Genomic DNA, 13250 nt, shown 5'->3' with positions numbered 1-13250 from the left:
TTACCATAGCCTGTGTGTTTCATTTAATAACAGCTCTTAAAAGATGTATCCCAGTTGATGGATATGGGCCTAGTTCATTCCTTTTAACCACTTTCTGACAGTCTACATATTGTTTGTTCATTTTAATAGATGACTACTAGACCACTTCCAATATTTGAATGATTATATTTTAAAATATTTAAAGTAGGAACTAATTTTCCAGAAAAGAATGACAGCCAGTAGTAAGAAATAGTTTATTACAGTGTCCAAAGAATAAGGAGGAAAATATTTTATACTTTCTTCCAGACCCAAGACTCTTGGCTCCTCTAGTATGTTAGGGAGTCCACTGGCTCTACGGTAAGGACAATGTAATGTGAATGGAATTTTTTGAATGGTGGGGCCATACTCTTGCAAGATTCCTCAAAACTATGCCACCCAAAAGGATAAAGAACCATTATTTTTAAATGTCTTCCACTCACCATGGGACATAATCATTGGCCTTCTACAGTTCTGCCTTTTACCACCATTTTTGAAGGCATTGCCATATTTTATTGTGGTCTGAAATTAATTAAATTCAACAGTTAAGTAATGAGAATACACTAAATATCAGTAGCTGGGACAAGTTCCCAGTAGCAGGGACAAGAACAAGTCAAGACAAGCTCCAGTTTTCACTAACTTGAATGTCGTGTGAGAAAGGTATTGCCAAAGCCGATGTAGAGTTTCCTAAATGTGCCACTATTGATGTTTTTATTGGATAATTTTTTGTTGTGGGAGCTGTACCTTGTAGAATGTTTAGCAGTATCCCTGGCCTTTACTTACTAGATGTGATAGCCTCTATCCACACGTTGTGACAACCAAAAATGTCTCCAAACACTGTCAGATGTCCACTCAGTGCCAAAATCTATGCAGGTGAGGACTGCTCTCTTGATGTGATGGGCAGTGCTAAGGGAAGCATGGGTTTCAGTCTGTAAGATTCTGCTTTTAATGAGCAATCTGTGCAGAATGGAGGTATGAGCTCACGCAGGGGAAGAAACACTGATCAGAAAACTCAGAGAAGGACATTCTTGTCTTGGCAATGTCACAAGTTATTTTGTGACCTTGGATAAGTTATTTCACTTTTCTGAGCCTCAGTTCCTTTGTTTGTACAATAGGATGGTTGGATACTTCTAGTTCTAAAATCTACAGTATCCTTGAGGGCTCAGTCCCTGGTGAATGATCAGGATGGGTGTGAGAAACCAGCATTTGGAAACTGCTGCTATTTTGGGAAAAATAAACACAGAGAAAGCGCTCTGCTAAATATGGTATGTCATCAAAAGCAACCTTTTTTTTTTTATTAGAAAACATAGCTTCTGGATGTATTTGCCACATTACTTCTTTTTAAAGGATCTCGTCAATTGCCCTTCTCATTATAAAGCAATCTTGTAGACTCTATTAACAGGAATTGCTGGTTGTTAATCTCTCTCTTGTAAATTTGGTCTTCAAGAAAGGGGGCCAGATTTATAGCCAGCGACATTTTAAGAGTTCTTTCTCTTAGCCACAGAACAGATAGGGCTAATGAAAGCTTCTCTAGAACACTCAATCAATGTGATCTTGGTTGAATAATGCCAGTTCCACTGACAATAGGCCTTTGGTTCCTGCTGTGTCAGTGGTGGCATGGGCACAAGTTCATTTGTGCCTAAATGGATATCAGAAACAGGTATCATTAAAGCAACTGCTTAGCCATTAAACAGCTCTGGCTTTTACTTCTTAATCTTATGTCAGAATTCCAAGTGGATAGAAAGGAGATTTGGTACTAGATAGTCTCTGACTCTCCCCTGTGGTAACTTCCATACATGCTGCTCTGCTAGCCCTGCCTGGAAGTCAGTTCCCTCAGGTCTCTGCTTGGCTGGCTCTCCCTTTTTATTCAGGGACCAGCAAAAAGATCACCTCTTCGGAGAGTATTTCCCTGCCCACCCTAGATAAAGTAGCCCTCAACATTCTCTACCTTATTTGTTTGCCTGTTTATTGCCTGTCTTCCCCTACTATAAAGGAAGCCCCATAAATATGGGGGGGCTTTTTTGACTTATTAATTGCTGTATCATCAACACCTAGAACAGAATTGGCACATAGTAGGGATTCGCTAAGTACTTCTTGAATGAATGAATTAAATGCTGCCTCCTCCCTCTTTGCTTAGTTAACTCCTATTAATCACTGGGCTCTCAACTAAATCTCACTCAGGGAAATCTTTCCTGGTGATCTAGACTGTCAAACCTCCTGATTATACATTCTGGATAATACCATAAATCTCTCTCCCCTCTTGACACCCTCTTGGTTCTCATTCAGGGATGATTTTTGTCTCCCAGGAACATTTGACAGTATCTGGAGACATTATGGTGACTACAGTTGAGAAGGAGGAGTGCAGTTGTTGCTACTGTCACCTAGAAGAGGCCAGAGGTGCTGTTACGTACACTGTCATGCACAGGACAGCCCCTCAACAACAAAGAATTATCCAGCCCCAAATGTCAGTGGTGCTGAGGCTGAGAAACTCTGCCCTAAACAGATGGGTAATTTTATATTCATTTGTGTAATTCTCTGCTTAGTATCTGTCTCCCCTACTAGACTATAAAATAATGATGAAAACTTGGAATTTAAAGCCTGTGAAACCTGATCCAGCCAGTTAACAGTTAAGACCACCAAGCAGCTCACTTAGCTGTAGGCTCTGCCCATTCCTAGATGGAGCTAATTGTGAATTATATTAGAAATAAGCCAAACATCAGTGCTCTTTGGTAGGAACAAAGCAGAGTGGATATTTAACCATTTATAAAAGAATCCGAGAAGCAAACCCCAAAATGTAAAGAGCCGTGCACTAAAGAGTATTTAAGAATTAATATACAAAATGGTCAACCAGAGGAACACATGAAAGAATTTTAGTGTAGCCTGATTATAAGTAGGATATGCCATACCTATGGCTTTGGGTATTGGTGCAGGGCTTAGTGAATTGACTCTGTAAAAACCTGAGACAAAATATATATTAACAAGCAACAAGTCATTCTCTCCATTTGAGAGAGGAATAGAGTTCAACAAAGAAGGAGAACAAATGTTCACATCCACCTAGGATGAAGAAAAGATTATGTAGTGGTCAAAAGAAAGCTTTGTTAGAGAATGACTCTTTGATATTTGTAATAAGGGACAAAGGCTGCTTCCTCTTAAGCTTATTTTTGATGGGTCTAAAGAGGATGAACAGGTACAATGCACACTATCTGGATGATGGGCACACTTATAAGTTTAACTCAAACTGTACAAAAGCAATTCATGCAACCAAAACATTTGTACCTCCGTAATATTCTGAAATAAAAAATAAATAGAGGATTACCTTGTTCATTTGTTATAATATTAAATGGATCAAAATAAAGTAAGAAAGCTCATGTGTCCTTCATATTGTTTCCCAAAATTTTTAATAAGAGTTCAGGATATCTGAACATTCATTTTTGGATTCTACACTTTTAACTAACAGATTCTACGTTGCTGGCATCCTAACACAGCATAGACTAGTTGGCAGCCAATGCACTTCACTCAAACATAGACATCACCAAGAGATTGTAATACATGCTTTGAATTGGATTTAAAACAAACAAACAAAAAATTCATTTAATGGTCACTGCCTTTAAAGTTATCCACAAAGGCCACTTTTCTGGCTTCCTTTGGGAATTCAAAAGATTTAAAATTTTTGTCCTTCCCCACAAATACAGTAATTTGAAGTGAGAGACCGTTAGGACACAGATGGTAAAAGAAACTTTGTTTATTTTTCTTCTTATTTTTGATTTTAATCTTTTCAAGTTTCCAAGGACTCAAAACAGATGTTTGTGACCTGCTTTTTTTAAAGCCACTAAAGAGAAGTGACCCCAATGTGTTAGGAAGAAATCCGTTTAATCAGTAGTTAGATTTGATCTACTGAGTTCCCAGATCATTTTTAATCATTCTGGATAAATCATGATGCACATTTTAAAATAATCATCTTTACTATGTGAACCTCTTCTGTAAAAAAGGGCACTCTGTAAAAGTGCACAGTACGGGTCTTGAAGTAGACTTCAGCTATTTACTTTGGTGCCAATTTCTAGGGAGTGTTCTATTTATAATCTTCAGAATCCAGATGACTTCTTTTATCCTTTACAATTACATTTAAAGGAACAGAAATAAAAGTTTTCTTTTGACACTCACTCTCCCACCTCTGAACCTCAAAACCTCTTGCCTAAATTTCCCTGGCAATATAATTTGGGTATTTTTCCCCTCCGAATTTCATGTTGAAATTTGATCCCCAGTGTTGGAGGTGGAACCTAAAGGTGTTTGGGTCATGGGGGCAGATCCCTCATGAATGGCTATTGTCCTCGTGGTAATCAGTGAGTTCTTACTCTATGAGTTCCTGCAAGACCTGGCTGTTAAAGGGAGCCTAACTCCTCCCTCCTACCCCTCTTGCTTCCTCTCTCATCATGTGATCTCTGCACATGCTGGCTCTTCTTCCCCTTCCACCATGAGTGGAAGCAGCCTGTGGCCTTCCCCAGATGCAGATACTGCCGCCATGCTTCTTGTACAGCCTGCAGAACCGTGAGCCAAATAAACCTCTTTTCTTTATAAATTGCCTAGACTCAGGCATTCTTTTATAGCAACACAGACATGGACTAAGACATCTGGGATATCCCTTGTCTAGTCAGTGGTTCTTACTCAGGAATAATTTTGTTCCCATGAGACATTTGACAGTGGCTGGAGATATTCTTGGTTGTCTCAACTGGCTGGGTGATGGGTGTGCTATCATACATTTAGTGGGTGGAGGCCAGAGATGCTGTTAGACATCCTATAATGCGTAGAACAGACCCCACAACAAAGAAGTACCCGACCCAAAATGTCAAAAATGCCAAGGTTGAGAATCCCAGATCTATGATTTTTATCACTAGCATTAATAGAATCAAATGCGAATGTGCCTGACACACGGTTTTTAGTAGAGTATTTTAAAGACAAAATTAGCCTTTACTGTCTCATCTTTCAAGCAGGTTAAAATATTAATGGGAAAATCGATGATTTCTTCAATTAAGCCTCCCAGCATCAAGACTCCATTATTGACCTTTCAAAATAACTTCTCTATTTTGGTACCCGGGAAAACCATGTAAATCTAGCTAGTGAAAGTTCCATCAGCAGAGTCATCCGAGGAAATCCAGGGCTGGCACCTTTTCTGGGACTTCAGAGAAAAGGCTATTGATTTTCTGTAGTCCTTTACTTTTTTTTTAATAGGCTGCACACTATTGTGGTAAGTTTATATTCTGAAATGTCAAAATAAGTAAGTGCTGTCTCAGATGGTACCATTGAGGGCCCAACATTTTTCGATTTGTGCTGTCCCTGAAGGCATAGGCCAAAGAGAATGACGCAGAAGTCAGCCCACTTTGCAGTGTTGCCTGAGAATAATGTTCTGTCTACAGGAGGTGCTCAATAAATGCTCACCGGCCAATTTTTCTTCAATTGGATTCTCTTAGAATCAGACCTTGAGCCAAGAATTGGGTTTTCCCAGGAAAAACTGCTGAGGTAAGTAGGAGAAGGAAGGCCAGGCAAGGATGTGATCTCAGGTCTAGCCCCAGCCACAGCCTGACCCTTCAGGGGAGCTCTGGCGTATACGCTACACTTCAAAGTTTATCCCACCTACAGCAAAGGAGCTGGGTTTTTATATTTTCATACCAGTCAACCATTGGCTCCCTGATTAAATGGAGGAAACTTGCAGGCACTTTGACTTTCCACCCAGAAAAGGGGCTGCATTTCCCAAAGGCAAACTTCATCCTCCAAAGAAGGTCCCACTTGGAAGGAGTTGACGGTAGAACAACCAGACACTGGTGGCAGTAGGGATCTGAGGGCATCTGCAAGTTCTGCATCATAGTCTTAAAGTGTGGCAATGCATGCAGTTTATGGAATCTAAAACATTCGTTCAATCAGTCATTCACTCAACAAATACTTATTGAATTTCCACCATGTGCTGTGAACTGTGCTAAGAGCTGGAGATAAATGTGTGCACAACAAACAGACCATTGCAACATAGTACTGGAGCCAAGAGTGAAGCCTGCTACGGGAGGGACACCTAATCAGCCCAGAAGAAATACCCTGGAGGAGGCAGCACTGAGTTGGAGAGTTGAAAGATAAGTAGGTGTTAGCCTGGTGTCCATGTCTAGAGGTCAGGGTTGAGTAGCAGAGCCATGAAGATTCTCCTAGACATATGGACCAAGGTGGATGACCCATTGGATGACAATTAGGGAAGTAAAAATAGTGGAAGACTAGGAAACAAAACAGTAGCCTGTGTTTAAACTGTGAGTCCTTATGCAAGTACTTGAAGGCTCTTTACTCCCTGATGCCAGAGACATCACTGCAATATTTCCTGGGGATGCCATCTGTTTGGAACTTGTCCCAGAATTTGTACCAATGAGGACAAGTCAGCTCTTGAGAGCTGATGGGATGGAGGGTTGGGACCAGCCGGGCACCAGTATTATCAGTATGGAATGTTACCAGAGGTGAGATGGACTGGGGAAAAATGAGAAGACATATATATTCCACCTAACCTGCCACTCTCAACTTACCGGATGAATGGTGTTTGTGGGCACCTAGCACAGTAGCCGGGCCCCCAAGGCCCTCTGCTAGGGCTGGCCTTTAACCCTGTCACTGAGTCCCAGGGGAGGGAGTAGGCAGCAGAGGACACAGGGGAGCTGGGAACAATGGTTTTTTACCACCTAGTATAGAAGTACTGTCAGCTGTTGGTATCTGTGGGGGATTGGTTCTATGACTCCTCCAGGATACAAAAATCTACGAATGCTCAAGTCCCCAATATATTATAAAATGGCACAGTATTTGCATATTACCTATGCATATACACCCACATACAGTATTTTAAATCATTTTGGTTACTTATAAAATCTTAAGCAATGTAAATGCTATGTAAATAGTTGTTATATTGTATTGTTTAGGGAATAATGACAAGAAAAAAGTCTGTACATGTTCAGACTTGGTTATGGATGCAACCCATCCATTTTTGCCCCTTAATATTTTAAATCTGTGGTTGGTAGGATCCATGGATGTGGAATCCGAGGATCCAGAGAGCCAACTGTATTTCACTATTTTAAAAACTAATAGAGCCCCATATATCAGGTGAATATTGTATGAATGAAGGGAGTTGCACATAAGATTTTTTAAAAAGTCTTAGATCATGTAATCGTTTCCATTCCCTGCTTTGTTTAGAGACATGGGTACAGGGAACATTTTATTTTTCTCTGAATTATAAGTGTAACAGTCACGTTTACATAGATAATAACATGTAAATGTAGCAGTAGGGTTACATACATAACATAAATGTGACAAATAGAGATACTAGGGAGTGGTGGGGACAGTGGCAAACTAGGGAAGTGTACCTGATCTAACGGGACCAGCAGCTACTCCACTGAAGCCAACTGGGAACCATGTGGGAATGCAGGCCCAGTATTGCCAAAACTTCTGATTTTTCAAGAGAAGCCAAAAAGTCCCATTTTAAAAAGATGTTTCCCAATTTTTATATGTTGACAGCCAATTCAAAAATAATTTTTTTAACACTATGTGAACCAAACAGAATATGTCTATGGACTGGATTTGGTCTATGGACCACCCATTTGCAAGGCTCTGGCGCTCCAAAGGGAGAGGTTCGTGTCTGTCTTGCTGCCATTCTTCCTCTCTCCCACTGCTTCTTTCTCAATTCCTAGAATTCCTGGGGGCTGGTGGACTAGAGTGGCCAGTTTCTTGTAGTTGAGACAATCCATTCATTCTTTCAAGGGTGGTTGCAGTTGACACAGGTGCCAGAGGACATTTTAGATGTGTATTCGAATGGTGGAGATGATTAAGCCCGTTCATGTTGACATTTGAGCAGAATGACCAGGGCTGGAGAGCTTAAGACAAGGTCAAGAAGTCTTTACCTCACCAACTGGAAAATATGTCATTTGAAGTTCTTGGGAATGATTAAAAACAAAAACGAAAACCTCCAGTGACCCATAAATGGCAATGTAGACTCCTACCTACCTTGATTTATGAACCTTCCCTATTGGATACGTTACTCTGTGAACTGATGATGAGCCATCTCTGCTCTATGTGTAGAGACCGCAACTTGCTTCAAAGTCAGCATTCGAAGTCACAAGAACTAAAACAAAATGGATTGCATTACGCCTGTGCTGAACATACTCAAACTCAATTCTGTGAGCTTGGCCAAAAGAAAACCATGCTTTAATGTATTCCTCCTTTCCACCCTTCAAACTAAACTCTGGCCTCCACTGCTTCAGGAGAAGAGAAGCCACAGCTAAACTGCAAAAAGAAACAGAGAAGTTAATCCTTGTTTTTTGATCTTCCAGAAGTCTGAGCTCTGTTGATTTAAGGGCAACTAATGTATCTTAAAAGAAACTTTGAATATATATACTTTTCTCATTTCATGACTTTAAAAGCTAATCTCCCATATGATGAAACTTATTGAAAATTATTAAAATAAGTATAGTCATAATAACTATTATTTACTGAGTGCCTTGTATGAGTAAAGCACTGAATTAAACACACTACTGTGTAAAACTCATAAGTATTAGCTTATTTAATCTTCTCAGCAACTCTACAGTGCCAGGCACTATAATTATTCCCATTTTACAGATGAGGGAACAAAAGGCCAAATATAATAGCCAGTCTAAGGTCACATGGCTGTAAATGACAGAGCCAAGATTTAAACTCAATCCATCTGACTCAAAGCTTACATTCTTTGGAGGAAATATTAATAGTTATCCTCTTGCCAATGGTGGTAAAGATTCATTATTTGTTTAATTGTAATAATCATCAATATTATAAGCCCTTACTAAGAGAGCAGTGTGTCAGTTAATGAACTAAGTGGTGAAGTACAGTCCTGCCACCTTGAGTCTTCAGTCTGGTTGAAAAAAACAGAGGTCTAAATAGACTTTTAAAGTACAAAATGAAAGCTGTACTAGAGATCTCCCTGGAATAAGAATTCTGAATTTCTTCTCCATGCGTATTGTCATCAGCTCCAGCCCTCAGCCTTTAGACCAGTTGGAATCTCCCAGTTAATTCCTCAAATCTCTAAGTAAAGAATCTTCATTGGCAAGTTATACCTCTGTTCAAGTCAGATAGCATCTACTCACCCTTCTTAATTAGTTTTCCTGAGCTTGTTAATAATCACGAAGCCTGCAACTTTTAATATCTAATTGTTCTGACATCATCCGCAGAGATTTCCTCCTGGGGCAGGATTTCCTAATGTCCTCATGGTTCAATTTCTACTTTTGTTACTGAGAAGGCTGCCAAGCATTAGGCAATTGTCAAACCACTAAGAGGCTGCAAGGACAATGGTTCTCTTTTCTCTCTGGAGTCTGGATAATGGTCCAGCAAAATGAAGCAGGCCTGGAAGGAATGTACCATCAAAGCCACCATAGGAGCATGAAGCCAAGCGCAGAAACCTTCTCTTGTGTTTCAGGGCTTTAGGGTTTAGATTATACTAGGCTAAGAAGAGGAAGATTGACCTTTGTCTACAAAACAATGAAAGCTGTTACTGACTGCTATGGTCTGAACGTTTGTGTCCCCTGCAAAATTCATATGCTAAAATCTTAACCCCTAAGGTGAAGATATTGGAGGCAGGGCCTTTGAGAGTTGATTAGATTATGAAGGTGGAGCTCTGATGATTGGGACTAGTGCCCTGACAAAAGAGACCTCAGAGAGCTAGCTAATTCCTTCCACCATGCGAGGACGCAACTGTGAACCAGGAAGCAAGCCCTCACCAGACACTGAATCTCCTGGCACCTTGATCTTGGACTTCCCAGCCTCCAGAACTGTAAGAAATAAATTTCTGTTGTTTATAAACTTTCTAGTGTATGGTATGCTGTTATAGCAGCCCAAACCCTGACCCTGACCAAAGAGAAATATAAGCAAAAATGATCCTTCTATCTGACATATTTGCTGAGAATATATTTTCCCTTGAATTTTACAAGTACTCTGAGTATCACAAGGAAGAACAGTAATACTGCTGATATCCTTTGGAGAATATGGTTTCCTGGGAAGTGATATCACCAGGGGGATTGCTAGAGTTTTGAGTATGTTGTAAAATTGCCGTCACAGAGAGCTGGCAGCAAGGCAATAAAACACAGAAGGTAGGCATGTCTCTGGGCTTGTCAAGACACTCCATGCTCTGTAGAATTATCCTGTTACATCTCCGCATATCTTATTAGCGTTTATTATAATATATATAATTTAGTAAGCATCTACTTTGTGCCAGCCACTGAACAATGAGATTCATATCCATTATCTCTAATCAAAAAGTGAGGCAAAATTGTTGGAACTCAATCCATGTTGTGGGTCTCTTTAAAACCTGTATCCTCAGTGGAAATATCATTCCTAAAGAAATGAAAATTGGTTTAAGGTGATGGTTAAGGGAAGGACTTACTCTCTTTGTATACGAAGAAGCACAGGTATACATCTGAACCCAAGCAGACAGGCAGCATATTTGTGGTATTAAGTTTTTATGCGGTGGGGGGAAGTGATTAGGAAAAAATGTCTAAAAAAGGCTCCTTGGGTGGGGGGGTGATGAAAAAAATGGTTTAAAAACACTGTTTTAAGAGGTAGCCAACTCTTAAATTTTGGGGTGAATTTTGTTGCTTTTTTATCACATGACAAAATTTTTGAGTTATTTTTATGGATACTCAGTAAATCATGGCTTGAAATTTTCAAGCTGATTTTGTATACTCTTGTGTTTGAGGTTCTTTTGTGTTTTGAAATTTTTAAAGACTATTTCTTTGCTTGGGTTCATGGGACTTGCCAACATTATAACATGTATGGAGTGCCCCTTCCCTGCCTTGTGACTTGTGCTCCCTGACACTATGCTCTTGGATAATTTCCACAACCCCTAGGAAAGGAATATGCTATTATTCTCCTTTTACAGAGAAGGAAACAAATGCTTTGAAAGGTTAAGACATTAATTTCCCCGTAGTCTCACAGTTGGTTTGTGGCGGACTTGAGATTAAAACCCAGTTCTGGAAAAGTCCAAAGCCCATGCATATTTGATCCACTACCCCAGGATCCTCAAAATGGCAGCCTGTGGGCCAGATACAGTCCACAGACATGGCTTTTTTTTTTTTTTGGCCGACTTAGTGTACTTAAAATATTTGAATTTGTGGTCAACATTTAAACACCAGGAGAGCTTTACATTAAAATTGTCTGGATTTCCAACTTCTCTTTAAAAGGCAGTGAGTTTATATCCTACATAGCAACAATGGACTGTAAGGAGCCATATGGTTGGGGTTTTTTTGTTGTTTTGTTTTGTTTTGTTTTTTTGAGACAGAGTCTTGCTCTGTCACCCTGGCTAGAGTGCCCTGGCATCATCATAGCTCACTGCAGTTTCAAACTCCTTGGCTCAAGTGATCCTCCTGCCTCAGCCTCCCAAAGAGCTGGGACTATAGGCACGCACCACCATGTCCAGCTAATTTTTTCTATTGTTTATAGAAATGGGGTCTTGCTCTTGCTCAGGCTGGTCTCAAACTCCTGAGCTCAAGCAACCCTTTTGCCTCAACCTCCCAAAGTGCTAGGATTATAGGCATGAGCCCCCTCGCCCTGCCGGATACTTTTAAAAATAGGGTTTGCACACTCCTGTTTGCCTAAGTTCCTGCCCCTCCCTATTGCCTTACCCAAAACCCCATTATTCAAAGGCCAGGCAGGTATTTGACTCTATAACCCCTGAACTGTGGTGTCCGGTTCCTTTGACACTCAATGTTTTCTGATAGCCTATGTGTCTCCTCAGTATCCTTCCTTCTCACTCACTCATGCAATAATTTTAAAATGTGATTTATTATTCCACTTTAATTTACTGCTTTATTCTTTCTTATTTTCTATATATCTCTAGTGGACCAACTTTCTCAGCTATTTTTAGTGAAATGAAGGCAATTTTCCTTTTTTTCTTTCAATAGCTATGCTATATTTCACCTGAAAATCCTTTTAATTCAATGCTTATTTCCTTCGGGTCTCCATTTCTGAAATTCATATGCTGCTAAGCCTTAAAATATTCAGTCTTTCTCCCAGCCTGCAGTATTGAGCTACACTGCAAGGGCATATCAGTTTTACTTCAGAGTTCAGAGTTTTGATTAGTGATTATGTGAGGTCTTTTTTCCCCCCACTTCACCTTTTATGGGTTAAACTGAGCCGATGGGTCTATATAAAGCTCTTTCCTTCTTGAATTCTTTCCTTGCAAGTGTCTTTATTTTGATTTCTGGTACTTGGTAGATTAAGTGCTTGAAAAAGAAGTGGTCTGCATGCCAATGCAGGGAGAAGAAGGAAACATTCAAGAACTTGACCAGGGAGAAGAAGGAAACACTCGAGGAGTATAATTTGTCGGGCATTCCAGTCTGTCAACAGCCCCATGGCTGTGAAGGCATGAGAATGAGAGGAGCAAACACAACGCAAAAACAGCAGTGGATAAGAGGAGGCATTTCCATCCCAGAAGCAAATATCTCCATTCGTTACTGTGGCAATGCACTTTGCACTGACAACATCTGGCTCTCCAACAACGATCTAACTGAAGAACTCACAAATGCAATCAGAAAACAAACGGCTGTGTTTTGATACATCCAACCTAACCCTTTCTATTGCGCTGTTGCTTTAAACATTTTACTTGTGTGTCAATCTACTTTGAAAACAAAAATCACAGAATATAGAATTTAACGTTTTTGCCCCAATTTATTATAAATGTATTCATTGTAGTGTTCACTCATTCATTTGTTTGTTCATTCATTCATTTACACTTTCGTTCATTCTACAAACATTTCATAAAATTTACCTTCCACTGTGGAGCTTTTACAGATGCTAAGGTTCCAGACTCAGAGATTCTGATTTGGTTGGTTTACAGTGGAATTTTTATAACGATCCTCAGGTATTTCTACTGATTAGGAATCAATGTTTAGGGGGATCTTTTGGCATAGGGGTTTTCCCAATAGAAGTGATTATTTGAAGCAGCGTAGTGGTAGATTTTTAGGATTTAGGGTGAACCTGCTTTGACATAGATAATAATAATGTGCCTTAGTAACTATAATAACAATGATGACAGTTAGCATTTACTTAGTGCCATAGTTACTGAGCTGGGTACTTCACATTTGACAGGTTATTTAATTTCTACATCAGCCCTGTAAGCTAGGTTATTATCCTTGTTTTGTGTTAAGGAAAAGCTATTCGGAGAGTGTACCTAACGTCACACAGGTAGAAGTGATTTAGCTATC

This window comes from Lemur catta, chromosome 18 (assembly GCF_020740605.2).
Source record: "Lemur catta isolate mLemCat1 chromosome 18, mLemCat1.pri, whole genome shotgun sequence".
Classification (NCBI taxonomy): Eukaryota; Metazoa; Chordata; class Mammalia; order Primates; family Lemuridae; genus Lemur; species Lemur catta.
Note: the sequence above shows the minus strand (reverse complement) of the source record.